Source organism: Narcine bancroftii, chromosome 14, assembly GCF_036971445.1.
Source record: "Narcine bancroftii isolate sNarBan1 chromosome 14, sNarBan1.hap1, whole genome shotgun sequence".
In the NCBI taxonomy this organism is placed as follows: domain Eukaryota; kingdom Metazoa; phylum Chordata; class Chondrichthyes; order Torpediniformes; family Narcinidae; genus Narcine; species Narcine bancroftii.
In genome coordinates this window covers 51742083-51761371 of record NC_091482.1, presented here as the reverse complement: position 1 = coordinate 51761371, position 19289 = coordinate 51742083, and the positions used below count along the sequence as shown (strand labels likewise).

The 19289-nt window shown below is 42.9% G+C and overlaps 1 protein-coding gene across 2 annotated transcripts in view; it reads right to left on the bottom strand.

Moving 5' to 3' along the window:
* Positions 1-19289, bottom strand: part of bnc1 (basonuclin zinc finger protein 1) — a 107664-nt gene that overhangs the window by 67180 nt on the left and 21195 nt on the right. The gene's annotated exons all lie outside the window — the stretch shown is intronic.

The following is a 19289-nucleotide window of genomic DNA, read 5'->3' as shown; positions in this document are numbered from 1 at the left end:
CTTCACGTTGCATGATAATAATAAACTTGAACAAACCAAAATAAAGCACAGAGCAGCATTTTAAAAAAGAAGATCTATGCACAAATTGCTAATACAGCATCAGTGAATTGGGTTTGAACCAGCGCTGTCAAGAGCTGGTACGGTCTCCCCGTGTCTGCATGGGTTTCCACTGGGTGCTCTGGTTTCCTCCTGCCCTTCAAAAATATACCAGAGGTTGTAGGTTAACTGGGGTTTTGGGCGGCTTGGGCTCATGGGCCTGTTATGTCTAAATTTAAAAATAAAATTAATGTTTCAGTTCAGAGCTGTACTGTAGGAGCTCATTTCGCTTCGTTGATGTGGGAAGCTCTGTCCCATTTGTCGTCTCAGGTGAATGGAAAAGATCAAGTGACACAAGGAAAAAATGGATGTGGCTTATAATGTGTAGCAGCCAATATTAACCCTTCGTTTCTCTGTTTGTAAGGACCAGCAACAAGCATATATACCCCGTGTCCCAGTTTCCAGGGACTACCACAAATGCTTATACTCCGGGTCCTGGTTTTCTGGGACTGGATTTACACCCAATCGCCAGCTGGTTCGTACTGGTGTTCATACTGCAGTTTACCCATGGTCCCAGTCCAGAGTATATATTATTAAAAGTTTAAAATGTCTGGAGTCCAAAAGGTTAATACCTGCACCATCATCAGTGAAACGGATAACTCAATGAATGTTCATGGGACCTTGCTGGGCACAACTTGGCTGATGTATTTGCCACAGCAGTGACTAAATCTCAGTCAGTCAATTCGCTGGAATTTGCTCTTGCGTCCCCCAGTTTGTGAAAAGAGTTTTCTATAAATGCAAGCCTCTCTCGCACTCTTCCACCCTAATTATTTGGATGGACTGTCTTGATCTTGCCCCCATGCCTCAAATTTGACACTGAGAAGGAATAGGTCAAGGAAGCTAATGAGATCACAGGAGGTGGAAACAAAGAGAGATTCTGAAACAGTTGAACGAAACCCTTTTGGAAAATAGCAAATGAATTTAACTACATTCACCATTAGTGATTAAAATAAAGTAACATAAAACACTTATGTTTACTCACCCTTTGGGCTCAGGTCAGCACACTCAAAACAAGTTTAGTGTAGCAGTTAGCGCAATGCCTTTACAGCGCCAGTGATTGGGACCCGATCGGTGTTCGAATCCTGTGCGCTGTCTTTAAGGAATTTATACGGTCTCCCTGTGTTTGCATGGGTTTTCTCCGGGGGCTCCAGTTTCCTCCCACCATTCAAAGAAATGTACCAGGGGTGTAGGTTAATTGGATGTAAATTGGGCAGCACGGAATCATGAACCTGTTACCGCCCTGTATGCCTAAATTTAAAATTTAAATAAAACAAGCAGTGCTGGATGAACCTACCAACATTTGCATGAAGCCAGGGTAGCTGATATGAAGCATATATTACTCCCCACAGCTTCATGTTATGAAAACTCCAGTGGCCTTAACATCCAGAGCAGGGCACAAGTTCAGACAAGCCACAGGGTGCAGTCACATCTAAAGAATGCCAAAACTGTGGATTGAATTAAATCTCAAGTAATACAACAGAAACATGGCCGTAAGATCAACCCATCCATGCCAACCATGATGCTTATTGATGCTAATCCCATTTGCCTGCATTTGGACTACTCTACACCAGTGGTTGTCAATCTTTTTTCCCCGCCCACTCACATAACACCTTAAGTAATCCCTTACTCGCCACAGAGCCCCTGTGGCTTAAGGATGCTATAGGTGCTCTGTGGTGAGTAAGGGATTACTTAAGGTGTTGTGTGAATGGAAAAAAAAGGTGGAAAACCACTACTCTAAACTTATCCTTTTCCATGTACCTGCCCAAACATCTTCAAAATATTTTTTCCACCACCTCCTCTGGCAGCTCGAATCCCCTTTAATTTTTCTTTTCTCCCCTTAAATCTGTGCTCAATAATTTTGGATTCTTCCTCTCTGGGACAAAGAGCATGTCAATCTACCCCGCGGTTCTCAACCTTTTTCTTTCCACTCACATACCACCTTAAGTCATCCCTTATTCACCACAGAGCATCCTATGCCACAGGTACTCTGTGGTTAGTAAGGGATTACTTAAGGTGATATGTGAGTAGATAAAAAAGGTTGAGAATCACAGGTTTACCCTTTCCATGTCCCACTTGATTTTATAAACCTTTATCAGGACACCCTTCAGCCTCTTAAACTTCAGGGAAAACAGTCCCAGCCTATTTAGTTCTCCCTATAACTCAAGCCCTCCAGTTTTGGAAACAATCACATGAATTCCTTCTGTGCCCCCTCGAACTTAATTGCATCCTTCGAATAGTGTGGACTAGCCAACACTTTGTACAACTGTAACATGACCCATATTCTCAGAGCCAAATGCAAGCATATCATATGTCTTCTGCATCATTTTGTCTCCCTGTGTTGCTACTTTCAGGGAAACATGTTCTTGTACCCCCAGATCCTGCTATTCAATTACACTCTCCAGGGCCCTGCCGTTAACTGTGCATATCCGGCCCTGGTTTCAATTTCTAAAACGCATCACTTTGCTCTTGTCTGAGTTAAATTCCCTCAACCATTTTCTTTCTTCCTTTCTCAGTTGTAACATACTGTTGTAACAAATTTCTGCACTGATCACCATTCCACCCATTTTGTTACCATCTGCAAATTTAGAATTTTATCACCTACCATTGTAGTTCTTCTCCAAATTATTCTGGGCAGTTGAGGTTCCAGCCCCGATCCCTGTGGCACACCAGTGGTTATAGGCCTCTAATCTGAAAAACATTCTTTTGAGATGCACTGCACACTCTGCCTCTCCCCACCAAGCCAATTTTGCATCCAAGTTGCTATCTCACCCTGGATCGCATGCAATGTGAACATTCCAGATCAATCAACCATGCAGGTCTTTGTCCCAGGCCTTGTAGTCCATGTAGACAACGTCCACTGCCCTGGTCTCTTGGTTACCTCCTCGAAAAAACTGGTGAGGCACAATGCCCTACAAACAAAGTCATGACGACTCCCCCTTGCCAGTACTTGTCTTTCCAAATGCAAATACATTAAAATCCTCACTTTGCAGAATTTAAGCAACTGGCAAAAAAATCTTTGAAAATAAATAGGTAAAAAAGGATTTAAAATTGGTGCCACTCTCCCCCCTCTCCCCCCCCCCCACAGCAGTCAATTTACCAATTATGCAACACACCATCTCAAGCAACCAGAAAATTCACTTATCCAGCGTCTACCAATCCCCAGAGCCGCCGGATACTGGGGGTTTACTGTACATCATGTAGTTAAGTGTGCCACAAGACTCCCACCAGCAGGTTCAGGACTAGCTGCTCCCCCTCCACCATTAGACTCCCAACAACAAACTCAATCAGGGACCAATTTAAGGATTTTTACTTTACTGATTTTTAAAATTCTCTCTCGATTACGGAGTCAATTTGTTTACATTTATTTTTTTGTTTACGTGTCTATTGCGTACAATTTTTTTCCCCCTACCAATAAGTGGTCATTCTGCCTCACCCACAGGAAAAAGAATCTCAGGGTTGTACGAGATGTCATGTATGTACTCTGACAATAAATCTGAAATCTAAGTGTTCCTCTGCAGACCTAATTAACCAACACTAAAGGGGAACTAAAATCCTGGAGAAAAATAACAGAGTAAAAATAATAGAATTAAAAGATTATTCAGGAAGATCAATCTACAGGACCCTTTGAGAGAAAAAAACTCTATGTGGTGTCCATCTTTACGGAATTTGACGTTTAAAACAGATACATTTCTACTTGCAGGTACTAGTCGGAAGTCATAATAAGAAGATACAACTGAGGAAAAGAGTTGACCAGGCAGCTGAAGTCCTGGGAACCGACAGATTGTGAAGTAGGAGATCAATGAATCCAAGATAAAGTGGAAAATTGGGTGGAAACTGGCTCAGTGGGTGAAAGAAAATGGCAATACTGCAATACTATGTGAAGTGTGCATCAGCCCACGTGGATGCAGAACTGGTGCAATGCTTTTTCAAGGCACATATTAATGATTGGCCCTTGACGGTTGTGATTAAATTTGCTGATTACGCCCGTTAGCTGTGTGGTTGACATCAGACTGAGGACCAAAGTGGCTAATGTCATTCAATCCAGAAATATGCAAGGTCATGCAATCGGGGATGGGAAATACAAATTAAATGGCAGCTCACCAACCAATGCAGAGGAACAGAGGGATCCTGGAATATGTGTCTGCAGATCCACAAAGGAAAGAGTGTATTGGATTCTGACCATTAATAGCTGAAGTGCAGATACTAAAGAGATTAAGGCCCCAAGACTTTAACAGAGGCAAATAAAATATTGAGCAAATTAGACAAAATGCAGAGGAAAGATTCAATTCCCTGCACTGAGAAACGGAGCATATTCCTAGGATATTCCTCAACTGGTTCTTTCATCAACTTGTTCTCCAGTTAAAAAGTATCTTCCTTCCAAATGAAAATAGCAAGGCTCTGAAAGTAATTCTCCAGTCCTGGTGAACAGTATACAAATTCCTCTGCAGCCTCTTCTCTACAATCAGATCTCGATTGCGGTGTGAGAAGAACTGTACGCACTAGGTTAAATGTGAGAATTTCTTTTCCAAAAATAAACTTCATTCACTATAAATTATTTAAAAAAACAAAACCATATAAAAGTCTTTTCATGCCCAAAGTGTCAAAATTATCTATACATTCCCATCAATGTACATTGTTAGGTTTGTTCTCTAAATACACCATTACCACTCCTGTGGCACCTTGTCGCTTATCCAAGTCCCTGCCACTGTTGTTTGAGGGACTTCCCCTCGGTCTCAGGCTTCCATGTTATAACTACAAAAAGCCATGATAAGGTCACAGTAAAATAAGGAATGAACTGAGTACTGGAAGTGCCACAACCTAAAAGATGAGACACTGAGGTGAGAAATAGAACCTTAAGGTCAGTTTTGGCTAGTACTGGCTCAAAAGGTTGCATGGTCTTCATCTTACCAGAAATTTGTTTGATTCTATAAATAAACCGAATAAGGAAAACACTTCTTTACCTAGAGTGGTTAGAATACTGAACTCACGAACAAGGAAGCAATAAAGGTAACTTCCAATAGCTGCAAATAATTAGAAGCTTGATAAGCACGCAAGGAGGAAATGATTAAAAAGGACCTGATAAAGTGAATGATGAAAGATTGGGAGCTTAATCGTGACAGAGACCTGTTGGACTGAAGATTTGATTCTGGCAGTAAATACCGCGGATCCCATAGAACTGCTTTGATTGCATCAGTTTTTAACTCTGTAACAAGCAATCTATATTCAAAGGCACAAATCGCCTTTTAATTCACCATTCAGTGCATCTTCTGACAACTAGAAACCAAAAATAATTTATTTTGGAAGAATTAAGGATGTTGTATGAAAACAGAAAAGTTGTACAGACTTCAGAACATCTCGCAAGATTAAAGTTAAAATCTAAGTCTTTTGTAGTTGGCAAATAAACTAGGTCATTTAGAGCCTATATTTTGGCATTTTGAAACAATTGCAAAGGATTAATTTCTTGCAGAGGAAATAGATAGTTATGTTCAATTGACTGAATTGTGGGGACACACAGCATACTGGATTTGTGTGCCACCGACTGCATCCAATCTGGGTTCACAATCTCGTTGATGTTTAGTATCACACTCATAAACTGCTCAGCTGTACAATTATTGGCGCTGTAGATTTAAATTACAATAACTGAACTAGCATGTCAACATCTTAAAATAACATATCATAACCAGGTAAATTTTGATCATATATGGAAATTAATAGATACACCTGCAGATCCACCTGTACTCAAACACATATTAAAGGTCAATTTCATCAATACACACATGTGCGCACAAATGTACATTCATATCTTCATGTCCATGGCCTGCATCAAGCCATACATTCAGCAATAACAAAAATACAGGAGTAGATAAAGAAACAGAACAGATGGAAACAGTGGAACAAAATGGGAGTGCAGTTTAGTGAAAATTTAAATCAAAATTTGTGGGGACAGTGTTGCAAGGATAAAGTGCAGGGTATAGATAAAAGTATGTTCTAATGGTGCAGGGGCACACACCCCTACAAATACATCTATGTAAACACACACAATTTCAATACATCCCACTGTCTCAGAAACGCTGTCGACATATTAAAGGACCCACCCCACATCGATCACACTCTCTTCTTTCCCTCTCATCAGGCCAAAAATACCAACATCTTGATTCAAGGATAGTTTATTTTCTGCTGATATCATCATCTTGTATGAACCGCTGAGAAGATGATGCCCCTGCACCATTAGACCATACTTCTATCTATACCCTGCACTTTATCCTTGCAACACTATCCCCACAAATTTTGATTTAAATTTTCATTAAACTGCACTCCCATTTTGTTCCACTGTTTCCATCTGTTCTGTTTCTTTACCTACTCCTGTATTTTTGTTTTCTTTTGCCACCCCCCCCCCCCATCTAACCTTTCTTCCACCTCTAAGAGGCTCCGATAGCTCAGTGGTTAGAGCACTGGCCTTGCAATCCAGGGGCCGTCCCTCACTGAGGCCTCATTTCTGTGAGGGGTGCTGGTCAGAATGCCGACTCTGTCTTCCTTACGGTAGACAAAGTTAAAGAATTTCAAGTATGTTACATTCTAAATGCAGTTTTATGTTCCAATAATGGAACCTTCACCTTTTTCATAATTTCTTCTTCTACCTGTCTCTCCACCTCTCCCACCTTCCATCCCTGCCACCTCTGGGCTCCTCTCCCAGCCTTCTCCCTTTTTAAATTCACCGTAACACCTACTTCCCTCTCGTTTTGATAAAGGGTCCAGACCCAGAACGTTGACTGACCTTTTTCTACCCGTAGACGCTGACTGACCTGATGAGTTCCTCCAGCAATTCTTTGCCTGCTGAAGCTGCCTGCTTTTGACCTGCTGTGGAATACGCGCAAGGTTATTATTCAGATCTGCACTAGCCATTGCTGCTCTGGCTGTTTAATGCACAGACAAAGCATGAAGAAACCCACCACAATTACCCAGAAAATTCCAAAAACATTAGTCTGGTTAATTAACTTCAAATCAAACTTATTAACTGCTATTGAAAACTAACTGTATGAAAGTTAGAATATGATTTAAAAGTAACTGCTACAATGACTCCATGTGTAAAATTCTTTGAAGAAGAATTATAATTGAAAAGGAAGAATCTTTAGATATATTAGCAGGCTTATCAGCTGCACCTCAGGTTGCTATGGGAAGCCAAGGAGGAGTCTCCTGCGGCTCTGGCAGAAATAATTGTTTAATCTAATTTAAATTTAGAAATGCAGCACCGTAACAGGCACTTCCACTCCACCAGCCCATGCCACCCAAATACACCCAATTAGCCAACAACCCCCATTCTTTTGAAGGGTGGGAGAAATCCGTAGCACCCAGAGGAAACCCACACAGACAGAGGGGAGGACGTACACACTGCTTACAGACAGCACCAGATTCCAACCCAGGGTTGCTGGGACTGTAACTGCTACATTAACCATGCCACCCCATTCAGATCTTGAAGTTCAAGTTAACTATCATTTGATTGTACATATACAACCCAACGAAATAGCATCTCTCCAGACCATGGTGGATGCACAAAAATATACAACACACAATATAGTACATCATGATCACAAAAATTAAATTAATATTTTGGATGATTTACAGCGGTTTTCTAACTTGCCCCTAAATTCACATTCCCCCTTAAGTATTCCCTATGCCACAGGTGCTCTGAGACTAGTAAGGGATTACTTAAGGTGGTCCTCTACCAGGATCACCTACGGCTCCTAGAACGCTTCCACCAGCATTGTCTCCGCTCCATCCTCAACATCCATTGGAGCGCTTTCATCCCTAACGTCGAAGTACTCGAGATGGCAGAGGTCGACAGCATCGAGTCCACGCTGCTGAAGATCCAGCTGCGCTGGGTGGGTCACGTCTCCAGAATGGAGGACCATCGCCTTCCCAAGATCGTGTTATATGGCGAGCTTTCCACTGGCCACCGTGACAGAGGTGCACCAAAGAAAAGGTACAAGGACTGCCTAAAGAAATCTCTTGGTGCCTGCCACATTGACCACCGCCAGTGGGCTGATATCGCCTCAAACCGTGCATCTTGGCGCCTCACAGTTTGGCGGGCAGCAACCTCCTTTGAAGAAGACCGCAGAGCCCACCTCACTGACAAAAGGCAAAGGAGGAAAAACCCAACACCCAACCCCAACCCACCAATTTTCCCCTGCAGCCGCTGCAATCGTGTCTGCCTGTCCCGCATCGGACTTGTCAGCCACAAACGAGCCTGCAGCTGACGTGGACTTTTTTACCCCCTCCATAAATCTTCGTCCGTGAAGCCAAGCCAAAGATAGGAATGGAAAGAAAAAGTTTGAAAACCACTGTTTTAACCATACCTAATTGACTCGTTATGTGCATGGTTTCATCGCTCCAAAGGAAATGGACCAATGACAATTTCTCCCATGCAAAATATTTCAGTAACAATTGGGTCTGGGGCAGTGATTCTCAACCTTCCCTTCCACCTCACATCCATAAGTAATCCCTTACTAATCACAGAGCACTCATGGCATAGGGATGACTTAAGGTAGAATGTGAGTTTAGTAGGCAGTTTGATTTACAGTTACAGGATAGTTTATCAATCTCTCAGCCCGCAGGAAGAAGCTATTTCCCTGCCCGGCAGCCCCGATTTTGATGCTCCGGTACCTCCTTCTTGATGCTAGTAAGTTAAAGATACTGTGCCCTGGATGTAAAGGGTCTTCCGTATTTCCTTGACCACTTATCTCTGGCTGCACAAGAGGCACTAGATGACTAGAAGAAAGCAAACGCAAGAAGCCATGGGATCTAGCTAAATGTGGCAAATAGGATCCAAAATGGGACAGGAGGGGGATGTGAAAGATTGTTATTGTCATTGGGAGTCTATGACCATTGGTGCACCACAGGGAGGATGCTGGTATTTGTTTAACATATTAACAATCTAGATGAGGGTTGCAGGAAGAACAACTGGTGTTGGGTGTGGTTCATGAGGAGGCTAATCAGTGACTACAACATGATTTCAGGAAGGGATAAGACAGGTGGAATTTAAACCTGAAAATCATGAGGTGATGAAGCTTTGGAGGGTTAACAAGACTAGGTTATACACAATGAATGGGCAGACTCTCAAAAGAACGAAGGGACAGAGGGCCATTGCACCTGAAGGCACAGGTGGATAAAGTGACAGGTCCGTTGAACACCTACTCGCTGTATGCATCACAGTGTGGCACAGGAGATGCTCAGCTCAAAAGCCAAAGAAGCTACAGAATGCAGCTCTGCACATCACTCAAACTTCCAATGCCTCCATGAACTCCAACTACATCCCCCCCCCCCCCCCCCCACCCCACCGCCTGCTGAGGAAACACAGCCAACATACTGAAGGACCCCAGGCACATCGTCTTCTCTCTCCTCTCATCTGAGAGAAGGCTTAAAAGCATGCACCATTCAGACTTGGAAAGCGTTTCTTCCCCACAACCATCCCCCTAACAAAATGCTGTCATGATACCTTTGCTTGGTCTTTCTTGCATTGCAATTCTATGCTCTGTAAATTTGCCTTTTACTTGGCTGGATGAATGATGGTCTATTCACAGAACACTTAGTGCCAAAGAATGTAAGAACAAAGTGTACAACAGGTTGGTTACGTTGCAGCTGCAGGTCAAGATACAAAGGAAGGAAGGATCAGATTGCACTGGAAAACGTACAAAGGGACCTGGCTACAGGTTCTGCAACTGGATCCTTCACTTCCTCATTGGTGGTCCACAGTCAGTAAGAATTGGAAACAATAGCTCCTCTTTACTGACTATCAACCTCAAACATGCGTACTTAGCCCATTTCCCTACTTAGTATACTCCCATGACTGTGTGGCCAGACACAATTCGAATAGCGTCTACAAATTTGCTGATGACACACCACAGTTGTCGGCAGAATCACAAATGGCAATCAGTAGGCGTACAAGAGGGAGACAGATCACCTCATTAACTTGTGCTCAACGTTAGCAAAACCAAGATGACTGTGGACTTCAGGAAGAAGTCAGGAGAACACAATCCAGACCTTATTCAGGGCTCAATTGTGGAGAGGGCCAGGTTCTTGCGTGTCACCTTCTCCGTGGATCTGTCCTGGAGCTTCCATATCGATGCCATCACAAAGAAGGCTCACTAGTGGCTATACTTTGTGAGGTGTCTTAGGAGATTTGCTAGGACACCGAAGGCTCTCGAGAACTTCAACAGGTGTATTGTGGAGAGCATTCTGGTTGGTTGTATCACTGCCTGGTGTGGAGGCACCAATGATCAAGACAAGAAAAAAAACTTGAGGATTGTTAACTCGGCCTGTGACATCACGGGCACTCCATCGAGGATATCTACAAGAGGCTATGACTTAATAAAGCAGCCTCTATCCTCAAAGACCCCCATCGCCCAGGCTATGCCCTCTTCACTCTGCTACCATCGGGAAGCCTAAAGACGAGCACTCAGCAGCACAAGAACCAGCTTCTTCCCCACTGACATCAGATTCCTGAACGATCAACGATCCAAGGACATCTTACTTTGACGTTTTGCACACTATTTTTTATTTTTTGTTCTGAGGCGGTTTATATTAACGTTTGCTCTGTGAAGCTGCGGCAAAACAACAAATTTCATGACAATAAATTTTGATTCTGATTGGAGATATAACGAGATTCTTTTTCCTATTGTAGTGGCATTTAAAACTCATGGACATTAATTTAAGTTATAGTCATGCCTCTCTTGAATGTTTTGATATGGTATATTTAAGAGAACCGTCATACAAAGGCCACAAAACCATCAAATTGTTTTAATCTCTCTCACTCTTCACTTCTCACCATGATCGATAAATGTTCCACATTCAACACGTACCGGGCAAGTCATTGTACTTCCAATTGAACATGCTGAGAGGGACACGTTAATGTAATGCTCAGGACTCTCTCTATTCTTAATGCTGAATCTTCCTCGTTGTCAATGTGCAGCACAAGACAGACATTTCAGAACAAGCTCAATCAGTGGCCAAATGCAGGAGGCAAGTGAGGGAGAGACGTAGGCATATTGAGCTCAACTTTGGAAATTCAATTCAGCGGAAATCAACATATCTGAATTTCACAAGCGATGTCCAACCTCAGCGACTCGCATTTCTACCAGAGGATCTCTACTCCGGTAACTTTTATTCTTGCTTTCTTTTGAATTAAAAAATCTTTCAATTGGGTTTCACAATGGCCATACTTGTATTCACGTCTCTATGATTAATTACACTGGCAGATTAATTCAATCTCAGGATACTAGTGCACTTAAACCTTCTTGGGAACATCAGAGCTCTAATCAACCAAATTGCTTTTTATCAGGCAACAGATATTTGGCCTGGGATCATTTATCAAAAGATGGCCAAATTCCATATGGAAAATATTCTATTAAGATTTAAACAAACTGGCTACCAATGGTAAGCAATGCCTGAAAAAAAAAGTTTGTAAATCTTTTCAGAATCTCTAAACATCTCAAGGTGCTGAGGAGGCAAAGACACATTTTACTGCTGTTGAAACATGATAGTCAATTTGCATACAAGCAAGCTCCCATAAAACAATTTAATGGTGAAAAGGCAATCTGCTTTAGTGATGGTGACTGCATTGTAATGAGCAAAACCAGACACTTCTTCAAAATCCAACCACAAGATCTTCTACATCCAACAGAACTGCTTTGGAAGCATGGAAAACATAACAAAATCGGAGCAAGTTATTTGACTCGACTCTGATATTCATGGCTGATCTTCCATCTCCACTTCATATTCCCACTCCCTCCCAATACCCCAATTATTTTTATGTCCCTGGCCTCAGCAGATTGTGGAGAATCCCACAGTTTACAAGACTCTGAATGAAGACATATCTTGGTCTTGAATATCTTACCCTGTATCCTGTGATTTATTGTTCCATATACCTTGACCAGGAGAAATGTCTCCCCTTGTCTTATTTAGTCCTGCCAGAATGCTGCGTGTTTGAATGGAATCTTTGCTTGTTCTTCCAAACTCGAATGGCCAGTGGCAAAGTCAATCCTGAGACAATGGTCCAGCCATCCTAGCCATGAATCTGGTGAAATTGTGGTAGATACACTCTGTAGAACGTTAACCTTGTTTTGTAGGTATAGAGATGTAAATGGAATATCATTTTATGTCTCATCAATACTCTTTATAAGATAGCTTGACCTCCATACTCAAATCTGCTAAGAAGGAAAACCTGTAACTCACCTTCTTCACCTCTTGCTGCCCACATTTGGTATGACATCGGAAACCCAGGCAAATTTCTACAGATACATGGTGGAAAGTGTGCTGACCGGCTGCATCATGGTATGGGGAATACCAATGCCCCCGAGTGTCAAGCCCTGCCAAAAGTAGTCACGGGTAAATGACAATCGAGAACATCTACAGGGAATGCTGCCGTCAGAAAGCAGCAGCAATCATCAAAGATCCACACCACACCACACGCTCTGTTCTCACTGCCATCATCAGGAAGAAGGTACAGGTGCCACAGGACTCGCACCACAAGGTTCAAAAACAGTTGCTAGCCCTCCACCGTCGGATTCCAATGACAAACTCAATCATGGACTTAGTTACTTTTGCACTTGATTGATTTTTTTTCTCTCTGCATTGCACAGTTTGTTTCGATTTCTTTATTTGTTTACAGATGTATGTTGAGTGCAGTTTTTTTTTGCACTACCAATAAGTGCTAATTCTGCCTTGTCTGCCGGATAAAAGAATCTCAGGGTTGTATGTGATGTCATGTATGTCCTCTGACAATAAATCCTTACTCTTGGTGACTTGTGTAAAAGAGCATGCGGACCCTTCTGTACCTCAGTATTTCCAAGCTATCACTATATTTTGCCTTTGGCTTTGCTCCCAAAGTGGGTATCTTATTGAAGCTAGATATTTGGATGAGTTTAATTCTGGAGTGCATTCTCCATAGTTTCCCATTCATTCTGAAGTTTGTCTTTGCAGGAAGTCGAGTGGAGATGGGGTACAACATTGAGCCAAGAAAGACCAAGTCAGGATTTAATATTTGTCACTGCACAAAATCTCTTTCTTTCTTTTTCAATCTTTTTATGAAGTTTACACAAAATATCCTAAAAGACCCATTCATTTCTCTTATCCCTTTATCACTAATCAACCAATTTTGTGTACCACTCACATGTGCTTTCATTTTGCACACTGACCTTTTTCACGTGCGACTTATCAAAATCTGAAAATTCAACTTGCACCTCATCCATAGGGTCTCCTTTATCTATTCCACCAGCTGTATGCTCATAAAAAACTGCAGGGGGTTTATCAACACAATTTCACTTTTATGAATCCATGTTGATATTTTCTATTTTCACAGCCTTTATAATAAATCCCAATATTTCCCTGCTAGCTGTGGTGCAATCAATAACCACGAGCAGACTTGAAGCGAGTGATTAAAGGCTTTAATATCCAGAATCATCAGACATGTCTCTACATGCTGTTGGCCCGGATCCAAGGCCGGTATGGAGGGAGAAGACTAGGGCGATGGGCCTTTATTGGGAATCCACAGGGAGGAGTTACTGGGTCAGAGGTGGGCCAGCCTGTACAGTGTAGTGAGGTCACACCTCCACTACTGTGTTCCACCACGCTAGTAATGCCTGATCAACTTGTCTAAAGTTCCCTATTTTCTTAGTGCTTCTCTCCCCCCACTCCACCAATCCACCCTGACCCTCCCAGTGTAGTATTGCTACCTTCATTCTGTGAGGATAATTCTGTAATCCGTATGCCCGACACAAAATATCACGAAACTAAATTGGCCAGTTATCAGTGTTACTCTGCTGTCATGGCTGTCCATGGCCTCATTCACTGCCAAACATGACCACCCATAAATTGGAGGAGCAACACCTAATATTCCACCTGGGCACTCTCCAACCAGATGGCATGAATATCGACTTCTCTGGTTTCTGCTAGTTCACTCCTCGTTCTCCCTCTCTTGGTTATGTATCTTTATCATTGCTATATAAAGTACACTGTGGACCAGCTGGGTTTCTCCAGCGTCGTGTTTTTACTTCAGTTACTTCATTCCTGCATAAACATAACCTTTCGGAAAAGAACAATGCTTTTCGTGTCTGCCTAATTCTGGGAGTTTGGGATCACAAGATCCCTTTATACAAAAGGAAAAGGGAAAATCTGCAGATTTCATCATGCTGAACTGAATGGAACCCAACGCCAGATGCATCAATTGCATGGGAGTGACAGAAATCCATGTTTGCTGCTGATTTTGTGGAGTTTGCAGGTTCTCCCCATGTGCACATGGCTTTCCTCTGGGTTCTCAAAAAAACCAATAGGTTGGCGAGTTAACTGGCCACTGTAAATTGCTCCCTTCGTGGTCGAAGCCAAGAGGGGAGTGGATGATAATAAAATGCTTGTAGGGTTGATGGGCACTTGATAGTTTGTGTGGCCTATTCCCTAGGCTGAAGGCCCCAGTTTGGTGCTGTGTCTCCCACGTCTACGAGGCCGATTAATTCGTAGCCAATTTACACCAGTTTGCAGGAACCCAACTGTACGTTGTTGCTTGATGGATGATGATTGGGTTCAGTTGGCATTATCCACGCTATTCATCGGCTGTACAGGATGGTAAAAGATGAGTAATTAACAGGAGACAAGGTTAGCCTGTGTCTCCTCCAATGGAGGGGGAGTCAGAATGCACTGTAGCATCACCAGACATTGGCAATTACTTTACAAGTAAGTCTGCCTTGGGAAACAGATGTTCAGATGTTCAATGAAAGAGCGAGCTAAGTTATTTAAGTACAGAAGATGAGCCAGAGGAAAGAAGGTGAAGATAAGAAAGGTCCTTAGTGACCAAGAGACTCTCCAGTCACAGCCAAAAGGCAGAGAGAGCTGGAAATCAACACCAATGGGATAAGCCTCGACAATTTGCATTCAATGGGGCAATAAGACCTATGATGTAAATTATAATTAAAAACATAAAGCTGGAGAAACTCAGCAGGTCAAACAGTGTATTTTATACTGCAAAGATAAAGATACAAAACTGACGTTTCAGGCTTGAATCCTTCATCAAGGTACGAGCAAAATGTAGGGGGATGTATGACTAAAATGGTGGGGGAAGAGGGACAGGGGGAGGAGCACAGGTCCACAGGCAGGAGTTCATAGGTGGATAAGGAAGGGAGGGCACACCAGCAAACAGGGGGAGATGGGGAAATTCTCTGTGGATGGAAAGGGATGGTGAACTGGAAGAAAGAAGACAAGAGGGATGGGGAAGAGGAGAGAGAGAGAGAGAGAGAGAGAGAGAGAGAGTGAGGTGAGAGAATGGGGAGTGGTTAGCAGAAACTAGAAAGTGCCCAGACGAATACTAGGTGTTCAATTTATCTCTGGCTTTGGTTTGGGAATCCATGACGCCATGGACTGACATATCAGTGCAGGTGTGGTCCCTATGGAAGGCGGAGAGGGGAAGATGTTTCTGGTGGTGGGATCATGTTGTAGGTGACAGAAAGTGAGGATATGTTGGACCCGGAGGCTGGTGGGATGGAATGTGATGAAATTACAAAGATTTGTGAATCAATCCTCAGAAGTCATTTCCAACTGGACAGCACCACCAGCCTCTAGCACTGCTCTATTCACATATTCAGTCCCCCTCACATTGAGGAGCTCCACTGTGGCAACACCTAGACACACATCTTGTAAATACAAACACAGTTGGCTACGTAACTATGAGAGTCATAATATCCACTCAAATGGGGCAAAACTCACTGGCAATTGCTTCCGTCCTGCAGAACCAGGTGGAACTGAGCAGGAGGTGATGGGAATGGGGAGGAGGTTGCACCTTCATTGCTTTGACCTTTTGGGAGGAAATGGCATGATGATCCACAGCAAGTTGAGGAACAAAGATCATGGAACCCTCACACCCAATCTGCCTCTTCAAATTATGCTTTTTACATTGCCTTGGTAAACTTTCCAATTTTCAGTCTTCACCACATCAGTTCCCCTCTTCTGCTGCTTCATGCAATTCATCTTTCAAACAGGCAAGAGCTGCTCCAGACAGGAAGGGCAGTGAAGATATACCATTGGCCAATTTCATACCTGAAGCCACAGATGTGCATGATATTCAGGCCGCCTCCCAGGGAGGCCATACACTTCGAGGCACGAGTGGCAATGCAAAGCAAGGGGAGACCACAGAGAATGCAGCTCAATGAACGCTGCTGCAACAGGGGAGTTGGATAAAGACTGCAGTGGGCCAGGCCAACTTGCAGGTTGGCACAGATGTTCAACAATCTGTCCCACAGTGGGTCATAAGGCTTGCTAATGCACACTCCTAATTATCGGCCATATGGAAAACAACTCTCAGGATGTTTGCATGTGGGTGTGTTGAGATGGGGTTGATGAAGCCAGCACTCTCGGCCTCAAATTGCTTTAGGGTTTCTTTCAATACTGCTGAAATTAAGCTTTCAACCATCCAAACTTTGGTGACTGAGGTAACATGGTTACGGGGTGACACAATTAGCGTAGCCCCAGCCATCCAGCTTCGTTCTCATGGGTTTCCTCTGGGAGCTCCGGTTTCACCCCATCCACCAAAATATATGGGGACTGTAGATTAATTGGTGTATTTGGGAGACACGGCTTCAAAGGGCCTACTACCATTCTATACATTCAAATTTAATAAAAAGACATTAAAAATGAACACTGCACATGAGCGATAAAAAGGGTAAAGTGTTAAAGGTAACCGCATATGTGATTACCTGGCTTTTGTAAGCAAGATAGTGTGATTTAATGATTCTGATGTTTATTTTGTGCTGACTTTCATCTTGGTATTGTGGCCAGGCTGTGGGCACTGTATTGGTCAATGTGTGTGCAAGTTGTGGCACTAATGGTGAAAGGGGAATGGGGTTTGGTTGTTGATATCACACTCAGGTCACCGATGAGAACTCCTCCCAGTGCTTTCACTCTCAGCTGTTGCCACGTAGCAGGTGGCAAAGATGGGGTGTGTATCAGGTCAGTCAACAATGTTGACCCGTCGTACATGAGGATTTCAGGTGACATAAACAATTTTTTTAAAGCTAGCCAAAGTCTGCTCCACCAGAATTTGGGTGGGAAACCTGTCTGGCGCTGACTGTGTGTGGTGCATACTTGATAGTGAAGTCAGAAGAGTCTTAGCACCCTGGGCCATTATCATCTGACTACATATACAACCAGATGAAACAGCATTACTCCCACCAGCGTGCACACACATGCCAGGGGGCTCAGCACATAATAATCATATACATACATACAGTTGCAATAGTAACATTTTGAGGAATGAAAACATCATCACTGCTGCATTCTTCACCATGTCCAGTCACATGCCAAACAGATGTCGAAGTGAATAAAAGCTCTTTTCATTCTAGAATATGCCAATGTGGGGTCCCCACAAAGTGACGCACATGCACCCTGCACCAGAGGGGAAGTCTCTAAAGCATCGTAAACATACAGGCTCAACCCGGCAACTCAGAACAAAACGTGATCCTTATTGGGAGAGGGCCCTTTGAGAGACTTTGCCATTCTACTCAAGAGATCGGATGGCCTCACAAAATCAAATGCTTTCGCACTTGGCAAGAGCTGGTGAATTCGGTCAATGCTTTGTTTTCAAACACTGTTATAATACTTGATGATGTGAATGATCATCCAGGATCATTACAGGATTGAGTGCTACTTGCTTCTCATGGGCTTCGGGATTTTTTAAAAACTCGTGAGACGGAGTTGGGTTTCATAGAATCTGTTTTTTGTGCTTTCATCAATTATGCTGAGGTAGTTTTAGATCTCCACATTAGGTCCTTATATCCAGTCCATGAGCTATTGAAAAAAAAATGTAGGAAGTAAAGAGCACATTTTAACTGCAAGCAATAGTGCAAATGGAAATTCATTATCCATTTTGCTTGCATTTGTGGCTACTCAGGTAGACAAGTTCCAAACAACTTTGCAGACGGTGGCTGCACAAGGAGGCAAAAAAAGCACTTGAAGAATTAGTTCAGGTCAACAATACAAGAGCAACAGTAATACTCAACGTCCAGAAACTTCACGGGAAATTCAGACGTTAATCGACTGTGGTCCTGGTACAAGTTGAGAAAAAATGTTTCAAGATTTCACACTTATGGGATCCAAGGTGTGTTTCCTCGACAGAAAACAATCCATGATTAATCTTGATGAAGGGCTCAAGCCCGAAACATTGGTTATGTATCTTTATCTTTGCTGGAAAGTACACGGTTTGACTTGCTGGATTTCTCCAGAATTGTGTTCTTACTATTTCTGATCATCTTCTTGCTAAAAATGACCCACTAATAATTATTTTCTTGATTCCTTGAGAGGACAAGGCATGTGAACTGAAAAGAAAGATTTTCTCTTGCCAGGCCAGCCATGTGCATTTATGGATCATAAATGGAGGATCCATAATGATGACCCATAATGGAGAATCATATTGAGGATCAGGTGTCAATTCATCAGTTCAATTTCCTTGGATGCTGAAATACTGACACAACAACAGTCTTTAATTGAATTCTGGAGATAACCAGACAATGGAGGCATTGGTTTCGCAAGCGGGAGAATCGCTACATAGTCCAGAGGAGATGCACAGTATGATCTCTGCAACATCTTCAGAAGAGTGAACGAGGTGGAGGGGGGATTATTCTTGAGGCAGCATTCAACTTTGAACTCATGAGTGGGAAATCGAACAAGCAGTCCCCGGGTTAAAAAAGTCTGATTTGCGAAGAACTCGTACTTACAGACTGACAAGCCGGCCGGAAGTAGAAGGCCGTCAACTTCCCGTTTGAGCATGATTGAGTCAGCATTGTGAGAGAGTAGCATACCGCATATCGCAGGAACAGATTAGAGATTGAAAAGAACAGATTCCATCCTCACACCTGTACAGCGATTTAATGCCTCCTTGGGTTAAAGGCAACTAGAAATGAGCAAATGCTTCTTTGCAGCTGATTCCATCTCCAAGTAAACCCCCACCCTCCCACCCCACCCTCTCCAGCAGCAGGATCAAACCCAGACTCCAGCACCAGGTCTATCCTCTCCAACAATAGCCATCTCTCAATCATCTTCTCCCACATCATCCAACTATGTATTCTATTGTTATGTTTAAGATGTTATAGCGTACAGCTACCTAACCTTTTATCCATGATCTTTGGGACTGGACACCTGCCATTGTTTGTAATCTTCGG